Raw genomic sequence first — 26,374 nt, 5'->3', positions numbered from 1 at the left:
GTAGCTTGGTGAAGGGGAGAAGTCTGGGAAAACTCACTCTCATGTGTAATGTTATTGCATTACACTTATTTGTTAGCAGTTATAAAGTCTTATCTCTTATTTAATGGTGACCAGCACATATTATGTATCAAATAAAAGTCTATTAAAAGCATGTATGGACACATAACTGGAGACACTAAAAACTAAATTAACAAATAATAGATTCCTGACTCCTACTTCCCTCTTTACTACTTTGCCAGACATTACATACTATGTCTACTACAAGCCAGGATTCTTTAACAACCCATTTCCCATGATATGAATCTAAAAACAAAAAAAACAACACTTCTTTGAACACATTGTACTATTTTCCCTGTAGCCTACACTGGGCCCTTTTATATCTTGTCACCACTAGTGTCCACCGATGAGAAAGACACATTTCTTTCTTTTTTTTTTTTTTGGAACTGGGGGTCGAACCCAGGGCTTTGTGAATGCAAGGTAGACGCTTTACCACTGAGCTACATCCCAGCTTGACACATTTCTTTCCTATATAATATTTAGAACCTTCCTTCTGCAGCAAGTAAAATAAAGAACACTGAGTCCACAGTTCAATTACATACCAGAATTGTGATATGCTTTCTGTATCCAAAGATGTAACATCAAGGATGCCAGGTCACAAAATTTAGACTGGCATGTACTATATAACTGAAGGATTACAAGATTAAGCACAGAGGAGTCCGGTAAGATAGGTAAGAACGAGGAAGTTGATGCAGGAAAGAAGTCTACAGTCCAAGCTACAAGATCTGTGATTTATGCAAAATGTCTTAACAGTAATAAAACAGTTCTATTTATTGAGAATCTAGCTCTGAATCTTGACCCACACTGATCAATATGATAGCTAGCACCAACATATGGCCATTTAAATATAAATTAAAATTAGATTAAATTAAAAATTCAGGTCATATTTGCACTAGCCATACCTTATGTGCTTAATAGCCACATGTATTTAGTGCCTATGTTTTAGACAGAACAGTTCTAAAGAATATCTATCATTATAAAAGATTCCATTAGAAAGTACTGCTGTCAACCATGCTAGGCACTTTCCCTCATTTGGTTTGTAAGGAAGTCATATGACATAAGTACTACCTTGAAACTTGTTTTATGTATGAGAACACTGGAATTAATAAAATGAAGAATCTTTCCAAAAACCAAAGTCTGAAAATAGCATAAATGGAGTTTATCTCAGATCTAGACAATGCCAGTTTCCATGCTTCTTTCTACAGTTCCTTTGCACCCCTCAAAAGAGAATTAGGAAACCAGAATCTGGGGAGAAAATGTCAAAAGACAAGCAACATGAAAGAGGCAAAATATCCCTAACTTCCCAATCAAAAGCCTTAAAAGCAAGAACATCATTATGTGCACATAATTCTAGAGCTATAACTGACTTCAGAGTATAGATTTGCCTGACTTAACAAGTTAAGAAAACACTGAGCTGTAGTAGAATTTCTGATATAGTAACTGTTTATGAATTTCAATAGAATCTACTTTCAGAATTATAGCAACTTTCTTAAAATTTTATTTTCTCCTTGTCAGGAACAATACCATACTATGGGAGTTTAGGCAAATTAATTAATCCTAAAATATGTGTAAAAAATGGATAACAATATTGTCTTTCTTACAAGATTATTGTGAAGGTTAAATAAAATAATGCAGTAAAATGTGTAGCACTCATATATAACAATTATCATTGCTCCAAAGCAACATATCCCTACAGTGGCAAGTTATTTGTATGGAGAAACTCAAGAGCCAGCAACTTGATTGTAACTAATTTTTGGAAATTCCAGATGATTAGACTCCAGGACTTGAAGGATAGAGATCTCTCGGATTTTTCCTATCCACCAACCACCTCATTTTTAAAAGCACATTTATGAAAGGCATATTATACTATCCTTGATGTTCTTTCATAAGAATTAAGTTTATAATATATTTGCCTTCTGAGCCAGTGAACTTTTGAGATAGACATGCAAAAGCCATAGCATCCCTCAGACAATCCCTTATATAAAAAGAGCATCTGGTGAGTTCAGAAACCTTGAATCCACCACACAAAATAATACCTTCACTCCTCCAGTCTCATCACTCCCTCATCCTCTGCATCCATACTCAGTATACAGTTTTACTTGCCCAACTTTCATTGCCTCCACATATTCATACTGTCTCTGGCTGCTGGGTGTACACACACACACACACACACACACACACACACATACACACCTGACATATAATAGGTATTAAGAAAATTTCCTCAGTGAAAAAAAATGAACTGAATTATATTGTTTGATTTTACAAAGGTAATCATATATTCTTGGGACCCACCCTAATTTGTGATTGCAATGGTTTCAATATTTGCCTTCTCTAACATTGACGTTGACATTTAATTTCCATTGTAACAGTATTAAGAGGTGGAACCTTAAAGAGGTGAAAAGTCTGTTAATGTTCTGCCTTCCTGAATAGATTAATGCTGTTAATGTGAGACAGAGTTCATCATAAAAGAGCAAGTCCATCTCCCTTTTTTCCTAGTCTTCTTTGCTCTTCTACCTTCTTCCATGGGATAAAGCAGAAGGATGGCCTTCAAAAGATGCTGGGCCCTTGATCTTATAATTTCTCATCTCCATAACTATGGAAAACAGATTTCTGCTGTTCATAAATCACCCAGTCTTTGGTATTCTGATATTACAGAACAAAATGGACTAATATCATAATGATAGTTTGTCCTTTTTACATATTGCTGAATTCTGTTTGCAAATGTTTGGTTTGATTTTTTGCATCTATGACAATAAATGAGAATTGCCCTTCATTTTTCCTTTCTTTTAATGTTTTTTCTCTGAGCATAAGGATTATGCTTGCCTCATGTAACAAGAGGGTATGTTCACTTATTTTATTTTTTCTGGAATTTAGGCCAGTGATATCTGCTGTCTGGTACAGGGAATGGAGTTGAACCTAATCCATCACCTGGGTACAGAGTGCTTCTCCCTATATACGAAAGTATTCCAGGTACACACAAAGCACTCCACCCATGCAGGAGAGGGTTTGTTCTGCTGGGCAGGAAACCCCATCTACAAGAACAGTCCCCTTTAAAACCAGGGGTTCCACAGGTTCCAAGCCAGCTGCAAAATCTCCAGAGCCAACTAAGTCTGCACTGGAGGAGAAGGCCAGGGCAAAATCTTTGTGAGCAATCATGGCAGGGCAGTGCTTCTCCCTATTTACCAAATAAACCCCAAAAGCACACAAAACTACCTCTTTAACCAGAGCAGGATCTAGCTATTGGGCTTGCAACACAGCTCCCAGAGGGACCACAGGCTCACATGCCCACAGCAGAACACCAGGCTGCTTAAATTCATAGCAGAAAAAGAGGAGAATGGGAGATTCTGGATCTACAAGCTCAGCGGCTGATCTCTACACAGTTTTATGAAACAAGAGTCTGATCTATACACCCCAGTGTTGAACCATGTGATTCAGATGATTTTCCCATGCCCAGAATCAATTAGAGAATATATAGCCAAGGTTTGGACATTGTCCACACCACTGGCATCTGGCTGATTTTCTCAGCAAAGAGAACTTTTAGGTTTTATTAAAGTGTTTTTGTTTCCTCTGTATTGTCTTCTATGTTGGTGTGTTTGATTTTCTATCACTTTTTGTTATTTTATACTTTTATGTAATTTTGAGTTTTTTAATTCATTAGATTTTTTCTCTCTTTTCTTCTAATCTGTATTCCCTCCCCTTCTTTTTGCCCATCTTTTACTTGTTTTTTCTTCTGTTCCTCTTCCCTTCCAAGACTATTTATTCTCTTTTATCTGTTCTTTTCACCTCCTTCCATTTTCCCTCTATTTTCTACATAGTTTAATATTAACTTTACAATCTGTATTACCTGATTTTTAGTGTATTTTATATAATCTATCCACCTTTCTTCTCTTTGGTCAAGGGAGTAATAGAGATCATTTTCAAGATGTTTCCATTGTATACCCATATATGGCTTGCTTTCAAGTTACAGCTGTTACTGATGGATAGTTTCTCCTCTCTAAGGGTAGCTGTGGCTCAAACACAGCACTTTAAACACATCGAGTGGGCGCTTTGAAGCTATGATAAACCCCACTCTGGGGCACTTCATAAAACCCCTCACATAACAGTGCTAGATATAGACATCCCAATAATAGAGCAAATTTCAACATAGAAACACAGATAATGTGAGAAAATAAGGAAATATGCCTGTAAAAGTACAAAACTCTTCAGAAACTGAACCTAGACATATGGAAGTATAGGAAATGCCAGATTATGAATGTAAAAATTTGATCTAAATGATCAATGAAGTAAAAAGATATAAGGAAGGAACTGAATGAGAAAATACAAAATATGGAAGAACATTTCAAAGAAGAGTTAAAGATTCTTGGGCTGGGGCTGTATCTCAATGGTGGAGTGTTTGCCTTGCATGTGCAAGGCACTGGGTTTGATCCTCAGCACCATATAAAAATAAATAAAGAAATTTTAAAAAGAGGTAAAGATTCTAAAAAAAGAACCAGAAAGAAATCCATAAAATAAAAAAATCCAGTTAATCAAATAAAAAACTAGGTAGAGACTTTCACCAGCAAACTAGATCAAGCAGAAGAAAAAACTATCAGGCCTGGCTGGATGCAGTGGCACACACCTGTAATCTCACCAGCTAGGGAGGCTGAGACAGGAGGATCATGAGTTGAAAGTCAGCCTCAGCAAAAGCAAGGTACTAAGCAACACAGTGAGACCCTGTCTCTAAATAAAATACAAAATAGGGCTGGGGATGTGGCTCAGTGGTCAAGTGCCCCTGAGTTTAATCTCTGGTACTCCCCCAAAAATGTAAATATTACACCTAGAAGATAAGATACAGGAATTAGAACACTCAGACAGTAATAAGGAAAAAATAAGAAGTTATCAACAGAATATATAAGAGTTCTGGGACACCATTTTAAAAAGTCAAACTTAAGAATCATATGCCTTCCTGAATGCAATGGTGCATGCCTATACTCTCACAACTCAGAAGGCCGAGGCAGGTGGTTTGCACATTCAAGGGCAGTCTCAACAACTTAGACCCTCAGCAGCATAGTAAGACCCTGTCTCAAAATTAAAACAACAATAATATTAACCAAAAGGACTGGGGAAGTATCTTAGTTTTTAAGTGCCTGTGGGTTGAATTCCCAGTACAAAGAGAGAGAGAGAGTGTGTGTGAAGTCTAGAGGAAATACAGGAGATAGAATTTAATGGCATAGAATTTATTCAGTAAAATAATAGAAGAAAATTTTTTCCTGATTTTGGGATGGAGATGGATATATAGGTACTGGAGGCATTTAGAAACCCAAATAGATAGGACCAAAAAGGAATTTCTTCATTATACAGTATAGTTAAGGTGACAAAAATTCAGAACAAAAAAGAATTTGAAAAGCCACGAGAGAAAAGTGCAAATCTCTTACAGAGGAAAACTCACCAGAACAACAGAAGATTTCTTAGTACAAATTCTGAAAGTCAGTAGGGTATGGAATGATAAATTTCAAGCCCTGAAAGAAGATAATTAACAATTTAGATTACTATATCCTGCAAAAATATCCATGACAGAAGATAATTAAAGGAAACCTACACATAGAAGAGGAAGATAAAAATCATCACAAAAACATGGGAAGGAATAAAGTTCATTAGAAGGGAAATAAGCAAATGAAAATTACAAGTGATTAAAACATTAGAAATAAAACAAAATAACAGGAAGTGACATATACATTTCTATCATAACACTAAATATAAATGTTCTTAATTCTCTAATTAAAAGCCATACACTGATTGATCATATTTCTTCTTCTGTGAAGTGTATGTTCAGTTCCTTTGTCCATTTCTTGATTGTGTTATTAGGGTTTTTTTTATTTTGTTTTGTTTTTGGTGTTAAGTTTTTTGACATCTTTATATATTCTGGAGATTAACATTCTATCTGGGGAGCAGGTGGCAAAGGTTTTCTCCCATTCTGTGGGCTCTCTCTTCATATTCTTAATTTTTTCCTTTGCTGTGAAGAAGCTTTTTAGTCTGATTTTTATCCCATTTGTTGATTCTTCTGCTTTAGGAGTCTTATTAAGGAAATTTGTTCATAAGTCAACACGGTGAGGATTTGGGCCTAATATTTCTTCTATTAGGCACAAGGTCTCTGTTCTAGTGGCTGTCTTTGATCCACTTTGAGTTGAGTTTTGTGCAGGGTGAGAGATAGGGGTTTAATTTCATTTTACTACATATGGATTTCCAGTTTTCCCAACACCATTTGTTGAAGAGGCTATCTTTTTCAACATCTATAGCAGTTAGAGAAAACTACACTGAAATTTCATCTCACTTCAGTCAGAATGGCAATTATCTTGAATAAACGTAAGAATAAATGTTGGTGAGGATGTGGGCAAATAGGTACATTCATATCCTGATAGTGAGATTGAAAATTGGTGCAACCACTCTGGAAAGCAGTATGGAGAGTCCTCAGAAAACCTGAATGGAACCCCCATTTTACCCAGTTATCCGACTCCTCAGTTTATACCAAAGGACTTAAAATCAGCATACTGTAGTGACACTGCCACAGCAAGGTTTATAGCAGCTCAATTCACAATAGCTAAGCTATGGAACCAACCTAGGTGCCCTTCAACAGATAAATGCAGAAAGAAAATGTGGTATATATACTCTATGGAATATTACTCAGCCATAAAGAGAAATGAAATTATGACATTCTCCAGTAAATGGATGGAACTGGAGGCTATCATGCTAAGGGAATTAATCCAATTCCAAAAAAACAAAGGCTGAATGTTCTCTCTTATATGCAGATGCTAACTCACAATATAGTGGGGAGGGAAGAATAGAATTACTTTGGATTAGTCAAAGGGGAATGAAGGGAAGCAAAGGGGGATTGGAATAGGAAAGATAGTAGAATGAATTAAACATTACTTCCATATGTTCATATATGAATACATGGCCAATGTAATTCCACATTATATATAGCCAAAAGAATGTTTTACTTCATATATACATAATATGTCAAAATGCATTCTACTGGCACGTATAAATAAAGAAACAAAGAAAAAAAGACAGGCTGGCAGAGAAGATTTTAAAATGAAATCCAATTGTATCTTGTCACCAAGAAACATATATCATAGTCAAAGACATTCATAGACTCAAAATAAAAAGATGAAAAGTGATAATCCATAAAAATTGAATCAGCAAGCAAGCAGGAGTAGACACTCTCATAACAAAGCAACAATTAGTTGAATAACACAATGAATGATGTCACATATTGGTAAAGGAAACAATCCAACAAGAAGATATAATAATTGTAAATATTTATGCTCCAAATATCAGGGCACCCAATTTCATAAAACAAATGTGACTAGACATAAAGGAATTGATAGATCCCAATACAGTAATGGGGGGATTTCAATAATCCTCTCTCAGTAATAAACATATCATCCATACAGAAATTTTTAAAAGTATTTATCAGATGTAAACCTTATCATATATCAATTGGACTTGACATATTTTATCCATCAAAAAATGCAACAAAGTCATTTATGAAACTTCCTCTGAAATTCATACTATATTAAGGCATAAAGAAAGTTTGAGCAAATACATAAATATTAATATATCTTCTATTTTTTAAGATGATAAAGGCATGAAATCAGAAATTGATAAGAAAATTAGAGACAAGACAAATACATGGGAATTGAAAATTTCACTTTTGAGTGTGTATCATTGAAAAAATAAATTGGAATTTCATAATTTTCAAAAAAAGTTGGAAACACAACTAACCAGAATCTCTTGAATACAGCAAATATGGTGCTGAGGGAATATTTATAGCTATAAGTGCCTATATTAAAAAACAAAAAACAAAATCTCAAATAAAACAACTTAATGATGCATCTTAAGGTCTTAGAAAAACAAGAATGAACCAATTCTAAAACCCATAGAGGAAAATAAATAGAAATATTAGAGTTGAAATTAACTTAAATACAAAGCATTTTTGTAAAGATTAGAGCTGAAATTAATAGACACTAAAAAGATCTGCACAAAAGGACAATATAACAAAGAGTTGGTTCCTGGAGGGAAAAAACAAGATTAATAAACCCCTAGATAAACTAACCAAAAGAGAATGAAGACCCAAATTAATACAGTTAGAGATGAAAACAAGGATATTATAGCAGACACAACTGAAATCCAGAGGATCAGTAGCAACTATTTTGAAAATTCATATTCCAATAAAGTACAAAATGTAGAAGAAATGAAAACTTTACTGAAAATTTGTTCAGTAAAATAATAGCAGGAAAAAATTCTAGGCACATATGATCTACCAAAACTGACCCAAGAGGAGATAGAAAACTTAAAAAGAGCAATCAATGAAATTTAAACAGTAATAGAAAGACTTCCAACAAAAGAAAGCACAGGACAGGATGAATTCACAGTTAAATTTTCCCAGATCTTTAAAGATAAATTAATGTCAATTCTCCTCAAATTATTCCATGAAACTGAAATATAGGGAAGACTTTCAAACTCATTCTATGAAGTCTGTACTATCTGTTACCAAAACCTGATAAAGATACTTCAAGGAAAGAAAACTATAGGCCAAATCACTCATGAACATAGATGCAACAATACACAATAAAATGTTAGCCAATTGAATTAAACTACACATTTAAAATATTATACATCAAAACCAAGTTGGTTCATATCAAGGATGCAAGGATGGTTCAACATATGTGAATCAATAAATGTAGTACACTACATAAACAGAAATAAAAACAAAATTCATAATCATCTGAGAAATGTCCTTCTTAATAGACTCAAAAAAAGTCTTCAATAATGTCCAATACTCTTCACAATAAAAATAAAGAAAGTGAAGAAACTGGGGATACCTAATGCCAATATCATACTTAATGGGGGCAAAATGAAAGAATTTCCACTAAAATCAGGGACAAGACAAGGATTCCCACTCTTAATCACTCTTATTTGATATAACATTCGAAATTTTAGCCAGAGCAATCACAAGAGAGAAAGGGAGGGAAAGCATGTGAATAGGACAGAAAGAAGTTAAATTATCCCTATTTGGAGATGACATGATCCTGGACTTAGAAGACTGTGAAAGTTCTAACTGAAGTCTTAAAGAGGTGATAATATTCAGCAAAATAGCAGGATATGTATCAACATACAAAAATCAAGTTTTTATATACATGAAGAATGAATCTTCTGAGAAAGGAATCAGGAAAATAATCCCATTAGCAATATCTGCAAAAAATAAAATACCTAGGTATAAGGCTAACCAGAAAGGTGGAAGACTTTTATAATGAAAATTATAAAAATAAAGAAAGAAATTGAAGAAGACACTAGAAGATGGAAAAGACTTCCCATGTTCATGAATAGACAGAATAAATATTGTTTAAATGGTCATATTACCAAATCTACAAATACAATGCAATTCCCATCAAAATACCAATGACATTTTTCACATAACTAGAAAAAAAAGTCCTAAAGTTCTTATGAAAAACAAAAAACCCAGAAGAGCCAAATCAATCCTGAGCATGAACAGGGATGTTAGAGGAATCACAACATCTGATTTCAAATTATACTAGTCAGAGTAACTAAATCACCATGGTAATGACATAAAAACAGATGTGAAGACCAATGTAAAATAATATGCAGACAAACCTACACAGATAGTTATCTGATCCCTGACAAAGATGCCAAAAACATACACTGGAGAATATACAACTTTCTTAAGACAAATGGTGCAAAAAAAACTGGATATTCATATGTAGAAGAATGGAATTAGATCAAGCAGAAGAAAGCAAAACAGGTCTCTTCAACAAGTGGGTGGCTTCCACATGACAAGAATGACACTATATCCCTATTTCTCACCCTGTACAAAAATCAACTCGAAATGTATCAAAACCTAAGTATAAGTTCAGAAACTTTGCAACTGTTAGAAGAAAAACTAACAAAGACACTTCAACATACAGGCAAAGACTTTCTGAATAAGAACCCTATGGATTAGGCAAGAGAAAGAATCGATAAATGTATAACATCAGATTAAAAAACTTCTGCACAACAAAGGAAACCATTAACATAGTAAAGATACAACAGAGAGAATGGGAAAAATTATTTGCCAGCTACTCCTCCAACAGAAACTAATATCCACAATATATAAACAAAAAATTCAAAATTATAAAAACCAAATAACCCAATCAAAAAATGGGCAAATGAAGTGAGCAGATACTTCCCAAAAGAAAAAGTCCAAGTGACCAATAAATATATGAAAAAAATTGTTCAACATCTTTAGCAATCAGGGAAATGCAAATCAAAAATATACTAAGATCCCATCTCACTCCAGTTAGAATGGCAATCATCAAGGATACATATAACAATAAATGCTGGTGAAGATGCAGGGGGAAAGAACTCATATAAACTGTTGGTGAGAATGTAAATTAGTACAGCTGCTATGGAAATCAGTATGGAGGTTAAAAATAAACCTACCATATGTTCAAGCAATACCACTGCTTAGTATTTATCCAAAAGAATTAAAGTCGGCATATTTTAGAGATGCATGCATACCCATATTTTGAGCAGCACAATTCACAATAGCCAAGTTAGAGAATTAGTGCAGGTATCCATCTACAACAAATGAATAAAGAAAGTGTGATATATAACATATTTTTATATGATGCATGTATATGGACATGTGTGTAAACATGGAGAGCTCATTTTGAGCAAAAAAGTCAGACTCAGAGAAAAGTATTGTATGTTTTCTCTCATAGGTGGAAGCTAGAAGGAAAAAAAAGGAAACCCATGAAATTAGAAGGGAGACCAGCAGGGTATGAGAAGGGACTCATTAGGGGTGATGAGGGAGGAGGGCAGGATAGGAGAGGTAGTGAGTAGTGATACTGATCCAATTATATTTTATGTATACATAAATATGCCATAATGAAACCCACCATTAATATGCACCAATAAGAAATTCCTGATATTCATTCCCATTCTAATGGTGAATATTTTAGGAGTAACTGGAATAAAGTTCTTCTTATCAATAATGTATCAAATGCAAAATTATCACTACTGTAAGACTTCTTGGAAAAATGGTTTTGAATGTACATTTTTACTCAGTTTCTCCAGACTTCTTTCCAACTTTCCCTTCTCTCTACAAAACCTAAGTCCCGGTCATATTTCTCTAGTCACCAGCCCATAAACATCTCACTTTTATCCAACTCTGCTTTGCACTTTTTCTACTTCTTGTACCTGTAAGGCTTTTCCCCACTTATCCATCTGACATGGTCCTAATCTCTCTCCTGCACCTGAGAGGAGAAAACTTCACTTTCCTCTCTACATTCTTTTCATTCTCTCTGACTTGATTTCAAGGAGTAAGAGCTACAGAGTGAGGCAGAATAGGAGAATCAAAATGAACACAGTAACACAAAGATTTGGGAGATCTTTCAGTCTGCAACAGAACTGTAGAGAAAGTCCATACTCTCCAGTTGTCATGCCAATGTGCTCTCTTCTTGCTATCTTGAGGCAATCTCCCTTTGAGAGAACACTGTCCCCCTGTGACACTGACATAAGAATTTGAAGGTAACAGTTATTTGTTTATCATGCTACCTGAACATCTTGCTCTTTGAGAAACTTTTGATGCACAAGCAATATCAACATCTGTTTCAAGGATCTCTGCTGGAATTGCAGTTTCACACAGCCAAATTGCCTATGCTTCCATCAAGGAAATGGCTATTTATTTTATGCAGCCATCTGGGTTCTAACTAGAATTTTTTGTCATTTGTGGTCTTGTTTTCTGGCTTTTTCTTTTAAGGATAAAATTTGATGACTTCATAAGCAATTTCTTCTGTGTATACATACATATATACACATACATATATCTATACTATGCATATACATAAACTCAAACTTATGAGTAAATGTTATCTAAGTGGTTTACATTGTCACTGTGGTGACAAATATTTTGTCTTAGTACCCACTCTTCTCCTCCCCTCCCCCAACTGCATTTGGATCTGCAAATTTTACACTTTGTGGAAAACAAGTTAATAAACTCCACAGGGCCCATATGCAGTTGCCTGAAGATATTTTGTGGGCCTTCGCTTTCTTTGAAACAACAGGCTGTTTGGAGACTCAATATGCTACCAAATGGGATTCTACCCTACCTTCCTACCTCCTGACAGTCTACCAAGGAAACACTTCATCTTATCACTTTAATAAACACTATCATCTCAAACGTTAGAAATTTTTCTGCATCTTTAATAGTGTCTTCTCAAGAGGAATATCACAAATAACTTGAGGTCCAGAGTGTAATTGCAGTAACTGTCAGGGAAGGGGGGATGGAGGTGATCTGAAAATAATCAATTCATCTTTTAAAATGCTATTTCCCTTTTCATTGAAGTAAACTTACTCAGAATTATGAATTTTATAAAGGCTTCCAAGTATTCTGATTTGGAAAGAATAGACATGAAACTCCCACTGACAACACATTATTTCTCCTCTTCCTGGCAATCTCACTTACCTGGAATGGAGCCATAAAATAGGAAGAACATCAAAGGACCTGTAAGCAGCCCAAATAAACGTTGCGTGTTCACACCCCAAAGCTTATAGACTTTATTCATAGAAGGCTACTTCACCCATACTCTATTTACTCTCACATTACACACAATTATATCTGGTTTTCCAGCCCATTGCAGATTAGAATCAGCCAATTAGAATGGAGAGAGGAGCTGCCAAGGGAGAGTCAGAAATGTTATCAATTGACAACACAAAACTAAAAATTCACAGCAGTTCTAGCACATTTAGAATCGGGCAAAAAGCTCTTTCCACTTCCATACCCATGAGAGCACACTGTGTTACAACCCAGTGCAATCGTTGATGTGCACCACGATAACTTGGAGCCATCGAGAGGATGCATTATGTTCAGGGTTCTCTCTGTAGGAAAGCTGAAAGTGTGTAAAATATTTTAGGAGATTTCCATCCAAAATTATTAACATTTTAAAAGGTAAAGCTCAGCAATATAGAATGGTTCATTGGAACCTGGATTATTGGAGTTATTTCCCAACAAGTCTTCCTCCACTCTCTCTTCCCAACCCCCAACTCCCAATTTCCACCAAACCATTCTTTTGGTTAGTGCAAGATTAATTTTCCTAAAGCAACTGCTCTGATAAAATTATGTCCACATTTAAGGAATCCCAAATGGCTCCCCTTAACCTACCAATAAAACAAAATACTCAACTAATCATTTAAAGACTTTCCATGGTATAGCTCCAATGTCCCTTTCCAGCTTCGTTTACTACCAAAATAGTGTATCCTTCCAAATACACTATTCTTCAGCCCACCGTCACCTAGGAACTTGTTAGAAATGCATATTATTGGGTCCCACTAGAGACATACTGAATCAGAAATTCTGATTCCGGGTGGGCCCCAGTCATTTCATTTGAGAAATATTTCAGGTGATCCCAATGCACACTCAAGATTGAATCCCATGAATTTGGTTAATCTGAACTGGAAATCATGAAATTATACCTTACCTCTCCTGTCTCTATGATTTATCCAGGATATTTTCTTCATTTTAATGCCCCTTGCCTTCCCACTTATGAAATTCTATATATCTTCCAAACATATCTAATGATACATTTTTTAGGGAATATCCTATATTTCACCCAACCCAATACCCTTACAAACTCTCCCAAAAATTTACTTATGATTAATTCATTTTTCCATCCAATTAATAATCAACAAGTTCTGCCAAGTGCCAGGCACAGAGCACTGTGGGTACAGATGAACAAATAAACAGGAAATTACACCACAGTATTCCATGCAGGTAAATATGAGAGCACAGAAAAGGAACATTGCTCCTGATATGAAGGTATCATAACATTTCCTATGAAAAGTACCATCTAAGCTGAATATAAAAAATAAGAGTTGAGAGAATAGAAAAGAATAAGCAACACATGAGCAAGACTTTTTCTTTTTGTGTTGGGGACAAAACCACAGATATAATGCATGCTAGGATTCTAGGCAAATGCTCTACCACTAAGCTACATCTCCAGTCCTGCAAGACTTATTTTAAGTAAAAATTCATACATGATATAAAAATGTAGAGTAAAGTTGAGTGATGTAAGAAAATCCTCTTATCAGAATTTCACGGTCTCTTTGGAAGGCTTTCCTTCCCTCCAACAAGCTATTGTTAAATATAAAGACACTAGCTAATTTACTTACTTACAAAGCGTGCCAGTCATATTGCTGGCATCGTAGAGGGCCCCTTTTCTGAAATCTCTGAAAATACACTCCCTCTATTTCTATTCTGGTCTATTTCTAAGTTTTGCAGCCAGCTTTCCTGCCTTAAGCCAGCATAAACTATTGTTAGAACTGCCATTCTCATTGTTATTTTGACTACCTAAGTCTGCAGTGAGGTTCTCAACCTCCTCTCTGTCAAATGACAACTCCCCTATTAGAAATTATGAGGCTACCCAGAAATTTACCTCTGCCCTATGTTACACCAGACAAGTGACCTACAGCCACAAAGACCCATGAACTTGAAAGAATTTCCTCTTGTAAATGAAGCAAACTACAGTCTTGGGTTACTCAAAGGTCAGAGGAACCCTAGGAGGTCAAGGCTTTGAGAACTCTGAGAGCTGGTGTTTGAAGTGACTTCCTGGAGTAAGGAAAATATTTCCCAATTCACTAGTCTCCCCTCAAAGTACTGAAAATGGTGAAGATGGGATCTCGGTCTAATTTTGCCCAGAGATCCTGAATTAATCTTCCTTCAAACGGCTAGGACAGGGTCATCCACAGACCCATGACTGACAGCAGATTCAAATGCTAACCTCTAAACAAACACCCTGTGTCAAAAAGTTATGGAAGCAAAATAACTTTGCTCTAAGAGTAAGGGAATAACATGTGGTTTCCTTGTGACTTCTCTGATCCTCATCTTCCCCAGCCACAACTTGAGGAAATCAGATGTAGGTTTACAGCTGTGGTAGAAATATCCATGTGTCTAACTCAATAGCCTTAGAAATAGAGGGGATGTCTTTTCATTTAGCCTTAGTATAGAGCACTGAGCATGGAGGGCTAGACTAGCTGCAGCAAAAGCACAGCTGCCTGGCTTGGAGCCATGCCCAGTGTTCAAAAAGCAGTCAGTTGAATGAATCCCTCCTGTTTCCTATGGTCTCAACAAACAGCAACGGATATTGGTCCAGATCTGAAGTCCAGATGTAACTGTCTTTGGACTATTAAGTCCAGAAAGCAGAAGGGTCAAGGGCTCAGACTAATTCAAAATGCTACATGATATCACTGGCTGATGGTCTAATCCTAGACTAGTTTTTACTTCACTCATTACATAGTTTTATTACTTTATATCATCAATGTTTCTTCAGATTTACACACATACTAACCAACATATTTATTCATATTCCCTACATATATTTCAGACTTTCTGAATGTGATCAGTTATCTTTTATCTCAAGGACTTCATGGAAATTTTCCATTACTGAGGTTTTTCAATAATAGCCACCCAAGTTTTGTTCATCTCAAGACAACTTTAATTGCTTCATTTTGTATGTGTGTGCAATCTGGGTTGACAATTATCTTCTCTTAGCCTAAAGATATGATTCCATTGTCTTCTAATTCTCACCTTTCCTATTGAAGTGTCATTCATCATTGCTATCATTCCTACTGCCCCTGCTTCTTTTGACAGTACTGGTTATTAAACTCAAGAACACTTTACCACTGAGCTACATCTCCACTTCTTCATTTTTATTTTGAGACAGGGTCTTGATAAGTTGCCAAGGGTCTGGCTGAGTTTCCCACACTGGCCTCAAACTTACAATCTTTCTGCCTCAGTATTCCAAATCACTGGGATTACAGGTGTGCACCAACACGCCAGACTGGCTTCTGTTGCCCTTTTTAATGATCTGTCTTTTCTCTCTGATTTTAGGATATCCACTTTTTCTTGAATACATATGTTTAATGGGTTCACTGCAATATTTCCAGATGAAGCTTTAGTTTTTCTGCTTTAAACTTGTTTTGAGTTCCTGGATCTGAGGATTGATACTTCAGAATATTCTCAGTGATATTCTTCAATATTGCCATTTCCACTATTATCTTCAACTCAACTACCAATAACATTAGACCTCTTAGTCTTCCAAATATCTTGATCCTATTTTTATATTTCCTATCTCTTTGTATTTCTGAATTATATTTTAGATAATTTCTTAAGGTCTATTTTTCAATTTATGTATGTTTTCTAGTTGTGTCTAATCTACTAACACAGTCATTGCACTTTGAATTTCAATGATCAAATGTTATTGTCTATGATTATACATGATTCTTTTAAGATCTGCTACTACCTGCTCTTAGTTGCAAACTTCAGTTTTGTTTCCTTCAACATATTAAACATGGTGTAACATGGTATGTAAATGGCAATATCTAAAACCCATTTTGATTTTGTTTCTGTTGTTCCTTTTTTCTACTTGTCATCACAGAGTGGTTTCTTTGTGCATTGTATAATTTTCTTGTTCTTTTGCTTTTCTGTATGTTTACTGTGAGCTACTTGGTTTTGTTTTTCCTCATTTTCTTTTTGGAATGGGGATTGAACCCAGGAGCACTTTACCACTGAGCCACATCCACAGCCCTTTTTATATTTTATTTAGAGAGGGTATGACTCAGTTACTTAGGGCCTCACTAAGTTTCTGAGGCCGTCCTTGAACTTGTGATCCTCCTGCCTCAGCCTCCCAAGTAGCTGGGATTACAGGAGTGCCCCACCATCCCCTATCTTATTTTTCTTTATGTGTGGGAATTCTTTGAGGCTTTTCTCCATATAGGATTTGCATTTGGTTCTACCATTTGCCTTGGAGTACTACCAAACTAGGGTCACATTAAATTCTCTGCTTAGAATTTTTCACACCACACATCCAGAATGAATTTGGCCTAAAAACATACAAAATGGTGGCTTAAAAATTCTTTTTTTTTATTGTAAACAAATGGGATACATGTTGTTTCTCTGTTTGTACATGGAGTGAAGGCATGCCATTTGTATAATCATAAATTTACATAGGGTAATGTTGTTTGATTCATTCTTTTTGTTCCTTCCCCCCACCCCTCCCACCCCTCTTTTCCCTATATACAGTCCTTCCTTCCTCCATTCTTGCCCCCCTCCCACCCCCCATTATGTGTCATCATCCACTTATCAGTGAGATCATTCGTCTTTTGGATTTTTGAGATTGGCTTATCTTACTTAACATGATATCCTCAATTTCATCCATTTGCCTGCAAATGCCATAATTTTATCATTCTTTATGGCAGAGTAATATTTCATTGTATATATATGGGTGGCTTAAAAATTCCTAAGGATTTTTTTTCTTTTACCTAGTAGCAGAGTTAACATGGTTTCAATTCAGTTAATCTCTCTCTTCTGCTAATTTCAAATAAAACTAAATATAGTAACATTTGTTTAAAAATTGCACGTGCAGTATTAATCCATTTTATCCTTTCTCTGTGTGTCTCCATCCTTCAGTGTGCAGGAGACCCATTTAGAATAAAGTCAATCTCATATTCATGTGGATATTTTGAAATATTCGACTTTTGAAGTGATTTTTAACTTTCTTATTATATTTCTTTGTATTCTTTTTATAATCAACAGGACAAAATATAATATGAGAAAAATATTTTAAAAAATCAATGAGTATATAATTTGGGGGACTATTTAGTATCATTTTCATTTCATATGTAAGAAAATGAGACCCAGATAAGATAAAACACCCAAAGTGGGGGGGTTTTCAAGATGGCTGACTAGGGGGCGGCTGCATTTCATGTTGCTCCAGGACGCAGGATTCAAAAGAGGAGATAGTGAGTGACTTGGGACCAAGTCAAAGCCGCCGGGTGAGTCTCTCCCGTTGGGGAGGCGTCCCAGATGGGGCGGTAGCCCCGGAACGCAGGGAACTTTGTGAAGTAGAGTTGCCCAGTGAGACGCCCCTCCCCCCACAGGAGCGGTAAACACGGACAACTGGGATCATCGTAGAGGAGGTGGCTCAGCACAGCGCTTGGACTCGGAGCAACCACTGGGGCTCCGGGCGGCTGCCTGAGGAAGAGCTGTGTGGCGAGTTGTTTGGACTCAGAGCAATCACTTCTGAACACCGGGGGGTTACCCGGAGGAAGAGGAGGAGCATGGGGGGTCGCTCAGTCTAGGAGTGACTGCATCAGAGCCACAGGCAGTTGCCAGAGGAGGAGGCGAGTGGTGAGTTGATTGGACTAAAAGCAACCGCTCCTGAACACCGGTGGCCTGCCTGGAGGAGGAGGGCGGTGGGTCACTTGGTCTCGGAGCCACCGCTCCTGAACACGGGGGGGGGGGCCTACCCCGAGGAGGAGGAGGAGGAACAGGACGGGTCACTTGGACTTGGAGTGACTGCCTAGGGCTACGGGTGGTTGGCGGGAGGAGGAGACCGAAGTGAGTTGCTTGGACTCCTAGTGACTGCATCGGAAACCGGGTGTCTGTCCGGAGGAGGAGGTGTGTGGCAGGTCTCTGGGTCTCGGAGCTATTGTACGGGGCTCCAGGTGGCGGCTCAGAGGAGGGGCTGCATAGCCAGGCGATTGGTGCAGAGCAGGGTCCCAGGAGCTAGGTGGCTTCTTGCTGGAAGAGCCGCACAGAGACACACCTAGGGGCGGAGCGAAGTTTCCAGGACTGCAGGCAGATTCTCTGGGAGAGGCAGCCTAAGGAGACTCGCCTGCGAAGGGTGAGGCTCCCAGGCCCAGGACGTGGGTCCGGGCCCCTGGGAACGTTGCAGAGAAAGGCAGCCCAGCCCAGGCGGTAGTTGTAGATTGAGGGGAACCTCTAGGAGGGCAACTGACCAGCGAGACGTCCCCACCGAGTGACTCCTCCCGGCCGGGGGAGGTTTTCCCACAGGGACGGTAAAACCAGGCACAAACAGGCCTTGCCTCAGCCCGCAGTCTAGTTCCCCATTGGATGACCATTGGTCAACAAGTGGAGGCACCTCTGCCCACTAGCAGGGAATATACGCCACCTGAGGGTCACCACCCCTAGAGAGGCAGCTTCTTCGTGGAGCTCTGCATTATCAACTTCCTCCAAGACTTCAGGCTACTGAAGGATAAGAGGGGATATACTAGCAATCTTCAGGGACATTATAAGTCGATAGAGGAAATCTGCAATATCTTAAGGACCCACTGATTCCTGAACAATATGAGAAAACAAGGGAAGAAAATGCCCCAAACAAATCTAGATGTTACATCAATAAAATCCAACGACAGCATGGCAGAAGAAATGACAGAAAGGGAGTTCAGAATGTACATAATTAAAATGATTAGGGAAGCAAACGATGAGATGAAAGAGCAAATGCAGGCATTGAACGATCGCACCAATCGACAGTTAACAGAGCAAATTCAGGAAGCAAAAGATCATTTCAATAAAGAGTTAGAGATATTGAAAAAAAACCAAACAGAAATCCTTGAAATGAAGGAAACAATAAACCAAATTAAGAACCCCACAGAAAGCATAACCAATAGGATAGAACAGCTGGAAGACGGAACTTCAGATATTGAAGACAAAATATTTAACCTCGAAAACAAAGTTGAACAAACAGAGAAGATGGTGAGAAATCATGAACAGAATCTCCAAGAACTATGGGATATCATGAAAAGGCCAAATTTGAGAATTATTGGGATTGAGGAAGGCACAGAGAAACAAACCAAAGGAATGAACAATCTATTTGAAGAAATAATATCCGAAAATTTCCCAAATCTGAAGAATGAAATGGAAACTCAAGTCCAAGAGGCTTATAGGACTCCAAATACACAAAATTACAACAGACCCACACCAAGGCACATTATAATGAAAATACCTAACATACAAAATAAAGACAGAATTTTAAAGGCTGTGAGAGAAAAGAACCAAATTACATTCAGGGGGAAACCAATACGGATATCAGCAGATTTTTCAATCCAGACCCTAAAAGCTAGAAGGGCCTGGAACAACATTTTTCAAGCTCTGAAAGAAAATGGATGCCAACCAAGAATCTTATACCCAGCAAAACTTACCTTCAAATTTGACGATGAAATAAAATCCTTCCATGATAAACAAAAGCTAAAAGAATTTACAAAAAGAAAGCCAGCATTACAGAACATTCTCAGCAAAATATTTCATGAGGAAGAGATAAAAAACAAAGAAGCAAATCAGCAAAGGGAGGAATTATCCTAAAGGAACTGTCAAATAAAGGAGGAACCAAGATGTGTCAAAAATTTTAAATATGAACCAAATGACCGGGAATACAAATCATATCTCAATAATAACCCTGAATGTTAATGGTCTGAATTCATCAATCAAAAGACATAGACTGGCAGATGGGATTACAAAGAAAGATCCAACAATATGTTGCCTGCAAGAGACTCACCTCATAGAAAGAGATACCCATAGACTAAAGGTGAAAGGATGGGGAAAACATACCATGCACATGGACTCAGCAAAAAAGCTGGAGTATCCATCCTCATTTCAGATAATGTGGACTTCAAGCCAAGGTTAGTCAGAAGGGATAAAGAAGGACATTTCATACTGCTTAAGGGAAGCATAAATCAGCAAGATATAACAATCATAAACATCTATGCCCCAAACAGTGGCTCATCCATGTATGTTAAACAAATCCTTCTCAATTTTAGAAACCAAATAGACCATAACACAATAATACTAGGTGATTTTAACACGCCTCTTTCACCACTGGACAGATCTTCCAAACAAAAATTGAACAAAGAAACCATAGAACTCAATAACACAATCAATAATTTAGACTTAACAGACATTTATAGAATATACCATCCAACCAAGAGCGAATACACTTTCTTCTCAGCAGCACATGGATCCTTCTCTAAAATAGACCATATATTATGGCACAAAGGTAATGTCAGCAAATACAAGAAGATAGAGACACTACCTTGTATTCTATCAGATGATAATGGATTGAAGTTACAAATTAATGAAAGAGCAAAAAACAGAAACTACTCCAACACCTGGAGATTAAACAATATGCTATTATATGATGAATGGATAACAGAAGATATTAGGAAGGAAATTAAAAAATTCTTAGAGGTAAACGAGAACAAAGAAACAGCATATCAAAATCTCTGGGACACTATGAAAGCACTACTTAGAGGAAGATTTATTTCATGGAGCGCATTTAATAAAAGAAATAAAACTCAAAAAATAAATGACCTAACACTACAGCTCAAAGCCCTAGAAAAAGAAGAACAGACCAACACCAAAAGTAGTAGAAGACAGGAAATAGTTAAACTGAGAGCTGAAATCAACGAAATTGAAACGAAAGAAACAATACAAAAAATTGACAAAATAAATAGTTGGTTCTTCCAAAAAATAAACCAAATTGATAATCCTTTAGCCACACTAACAAAGAGAAGACGAGAGAAAAGCCAAATCACTAAAATTCGGAATGAATAAGGAAATATCACAACAGACACGACTGAAATACAAAACATAATTAGAAGCTATTTTGAAAATCTATACTCCAACAAAATAGAAAATTTCGAAGACATCAACGGGTTTCTAGAGACATATGAATTGCTTAAACTGAACGAGGAGGACATACACAATTTAAATAGACCAATTTCAAGTAATGACATAGAACAAGTCATCAAAAGCCTTCCAACAAAGAAAAGTCCAGGACCAGATGGGTTCTCAGCCGAGTTCTACAAAACTTTTAAAGAAGAGCTCATTCCAATACTTCTCAAAGTATTCCAGAAAATAGAAGAGGAGGGAACTCTCCCAAACTCATTCTATGAAGCCAATATTACCCTGATTCCTAAACCAGACAGAGACACATCAAGGAAAGAAAATTTCAGACCAATATCCTTAATGAACATCGACGCAAAAATTCTCAACAAAGTTTTAGCAAATCGCATAAAAAAACATATTAAAAAGATAGTGCACCATGATCAAGTGGGTTTCATCCCAGGGATGCAAGGTTGGTTCAACATCAGGAAATCAATAAATGTCATTCACCATATCAATAGACTTAAAGTCAAGAATCACATGATTATTTCGATAGATGCAAAAAAAGCATTTGATAAAATACAGCACCCCTTCATGCTCAAACCCTAGAAAAAATAGGGATAGTGGGAACATTGTAAAGGCCATCTATGCTAAGCCCATGGCTAATATCATTCTAAATGGTGAAAAACTGAAAGCATTCCCTCTAAAAACTGGAACAAGGCAAGGATGCCCTCTTTCACCACTTCTATTCAATATCATCCTTGAAACTCTAGCCAGAGCAATTAGACAGACCAAAGAAATTAAAGGAATACAAATAGGAAAAGAAAAACTCAAACTATCCCTATTTGCTGATGATATGATTGTATACTTAGAGGAACCAGGAAATTCCACCAGATAACTTTTAGATCTCATAAGTGAATTTAGTAAAGTAGCGGGATATAAGATCAATGCACATAAATCTAAGGCATTTTTATACATTAGCGATGAATCTTCAGAAAGAGAAATTAGGAAAACTACCCCATTCACAATAGCTTCGAAAAAAATAAAGTATTTGGGAATCAATCTCACAAAAGAGGTGAAAGACCTCTACAATGAGAACTACAGAACACTAAAGAAAGAAATTAAAGAAAACCTTAGAAGATGGAAAGATCTCCCATGTTCTTGGATAGGAAGAATTCATATTGTCAAAATGGCCATACTACCAAAAGTGCTATACAGATTCAATGCAATTCCAATTAAAATCCCAATGATGTACCTTACAGAAATAGAGCAAAAAACTATGAAATTTATCTGGAAGAATAAAAAACCCAGAATAGCTAAAGCAATCCTTAGCAGAAAGAGTGAAGCAGGGGGTATCGCAATAACAGATCTTCAACTCTACTACAAAGCAATAGTAACAAAAACGGCATGGTATTGGTACCAAAATAGAAAGGTGGATCAATGGTACAGAATAGAGGACATGGACACAAACCCAAATAAATACAATTTTCTCATACTAGACAAAGGTGCCAAAAATATGCAATGGAGAAAAGATAGCCTCTTCAACAAATGGTGCTGGGAGAATTGGAAATCCATATGCAACAGAATGAAACTAAACCCATATCTCTCACCATGCACGAAACTAAACTCAAAATGGATTAAGGATCTCGGAATCAGACCAGAGACCTTGCATCTTATAGAAGAAAAAGTAGGTCCAGAGCTTCAACATGTCGGCTTAGGACCAGACTTCCTCAACAGGACTCCCATAGCACAAGAAATAAAAGCAAGAATTAATAACTGGGATAGATTCAAACTAAAAATTTTTCTCTCAGCAAAGGAAACTATCAGCAATGCGAAGAAAGAGCCTACAGAGTGGGAGAAAATCTTTGCCAATCATACTTCAGATAGAGCGCTAATCTCCAGAATCTATAAAGAACTCAAAAAACTCTACACCAAGAATGTAAATAATCCAATTGACAAATGGGCTAAAGAAATGAATAGACAGTTCACAGAAGAAGATATAGAAGCCATCAACAAACATATGGAAAAATGTTCAACATCTCTAGTAATAAGAGAAATGCAAATCAAAACCACCCTAAGATTCCATCTCACCCCAATTAGAATGGTGATTATCAAGAATACAAGCAACAACAGGTGTTGGCGAGGATGTGGGGAGAAAGGTACACTCTTACATTGCTGGTGGGGCTGCAAATTAGTGCAGCCACTCTGGAAAGCAGTGTGGAGATTCCTTAGAAAACTTGGAATGGAACCACCATTTGACCCAGCTATCCCACTCCTTGGCCTATACCCAAAGGACTTAAAATCAGCATATTACAGAGATACAGCCACATGAATGTTCATAGCTGCTCAGTTCACAATAGCCAGATTGTGGAACCAACCTAGATGTCCTTCAATTGATGAATGGATAAAGAAACTGTGGTATATATATACAATGGAATATTACTCAGCCATAAAGAATGATAAAATTATGGCATTTGCAGGCAAATGGATGAAACTGGAGAATATCATGCTAAGTGAGATAAGCCAATCTCAAAAAACCAAAAGAAGAATGATATCGCTAATAAGTGGATGATGACACATAATGGGGGGTGGGAAGGGTTAGTGTTGGGGTTGGAGTTGGGTTTAGGGAGGGGGGCAGGAATGGAGGAAGGAAGGACTGTATAGATGGAGGGGAGGGGTGGGAGGGGTGGGGGGGAAGGGAAAAATAACAAAATGAATCAAACAACATTACCCTATGTAAATTTATGATTACACAAATGGTATGCCTTTATGCCATGTACAAACAGAGAAACAACATGTATCCCATTTGTTTACAATTAAAAAAAAGGAAAAAAAAAAAAAGGAATGACACACCCAAAAAAAAAAAAATCACCCAAGTAGTGGGTGTACAAACAATAAGTTACAAAACCTATATGCACAAGTGACATTGGGGGTCAACCAAGGCTACAAACCACTACTTCTGATATTCTTTAAAGAATTCTTTTTCCTGTCTTTCAAGACTGAGGTTCATTTTTCTCACATTGCATTAGAACATTATTGGGCAACACAAAGCATGGGAGTTATAACCCTATCTCACCATAATCAGGTTAGTGCTGGACAACTCCCCAGCTACACAGAAGCTAACCCCCAAGATGGAAGATTGTCATTGCTTTCCTCTTCAAGCAACTTTCCAGTTCCCAATTTCATCAGTCTCTTTTGCAAAACTGCCAATAAAATTTTATCTCTTAAAAAAAAAAAAAAAAAAAAAGAATTTGCCCCTTGTTTTTAGCAAGATCCGGATTCAAATTGACCTCTGCTCATAGTTGTTCAAATTTCAAGAAAACCATTTTTACAAAAAAAAATTTACATCTTAGGGTCTCAGTTGTATCACCCAAGAGCAGGTCTAATTATATAAATCTCTGGAAGATAGTTTCCAGGATTCCATGAAACAAGTCTGGAAAGCACCTGGTACATAAAAAGCTCATACAAAATGGTAGTTGTTATTATATGTTCCCACCCACAAATTTTTTTAGATATCTTTATGTATTCATTTATATTTTTTTTTGTGGTGCTGACAATCAAACCCAGTGCCTCACACATGAGAGGCACTGCTCTGCAACTGAGCTACAACCCCAGCCACCACCCACAAATTTTCAAGGGAAAAAAAGCAAAGCTTTTGTTTTACATAATTAACACTTATCATTACTTTTATTTGGAAAGAGCACAGTTGGCTATGTGGCTAGGTAGCTCTGTCAAAGCAGACTAAGAGTTAAATTAAAAAATCAGCTGAACTCTAGTCACAGGCTGGGCAGGTGACAGGAGGACTTGCCCAACTTTCCTCTAGGAGTCTGCTGTCTCCCACCCCCAGCTTCCTGTTTTCTGTCTTCCTTCCCCAGACTTGGGACTTGGAGATACTTTCAACCCTTGGAGAGACCTTAAAAGTAAAGGCCTAAGGGAGTATTGAATATATCTAAATTCCAACATCGTTTAGTTTCATATGCCCCTTACTTTTTACTTTTTCCTAACTTTGCTAAGGTAGAATTGACAAATAAAATTGTATATATTGACGATTAAAGCATCATGCTTTTATCCACATATATATGCTTTATATATATGTGTGTGTGTGTGTGTGTGTTTGTGTGTGTGTGTGTGTATAGATATATGTAGATATAGGGAGCGAGAGACAGAAAGAGGGAGAGAGAGATGGTTAAATTAACATTGCCATGCTATTACATAGCTACTGCTATTTGTTTGGTATGGTGAGAACACAATACATACTTTTTAAACAAATTTCATGTATATAATACAATATAATTAACTATCATACCAAAATTGTACATTATATCCTCAGAAGTACAAGTTTGTTCTCTTTGACCAATATGTCCCCCTTTCCCAACCCTCTGATAACTGCCATTCTACTCTGCTTCTATAAGTCAAACTTTTTAGATTCTACATATAAATGATATCATACAGTACTTGTCTGTTTTGTTTTGTTTTCTTTTCTTTTCTTTTAGTACTTGTCTTTTTGTCTGGTTTATTTCACTTTGCATAATGTCCTGTAGATTCATCAGTGTTCTCAAAAATGACAGAATTCCCTTCTTTTTAAAGGGTGAATAGTATTCCATTATGTGTGTGTGTGTGTATCAAGGTATGGAAACAACCTAAGTATCCATTGAATGACAAATGTAATGTATTGTACAAAAGTAATATATTAATATTTTTTAGTAATTTCTCCATCAATGGACACTTAGATTGTTTCCATACCTTGACTGTTATTTTAAAAAAAATATTACAATGAACACAGGAGGGTGGATATCTCTTTGAAATAGTTACTGTATT

This window comes from Sciurus carolinensis, chromosome X (genome assembly GCF_902686445.1).
Source record: "Sciurus carolinensis chromosome X, mSciCar1.2, whole genome shotgun sequence".
Taxonomy (NCBI): Eukaryota; Metazoa; Chordata; class Mammalia; order Rodentia; family Sciuridae; genus Sciurus; species Sciurus carolinensis.
Note: the sequence above shows the minus strand (reverse complement) of the source record.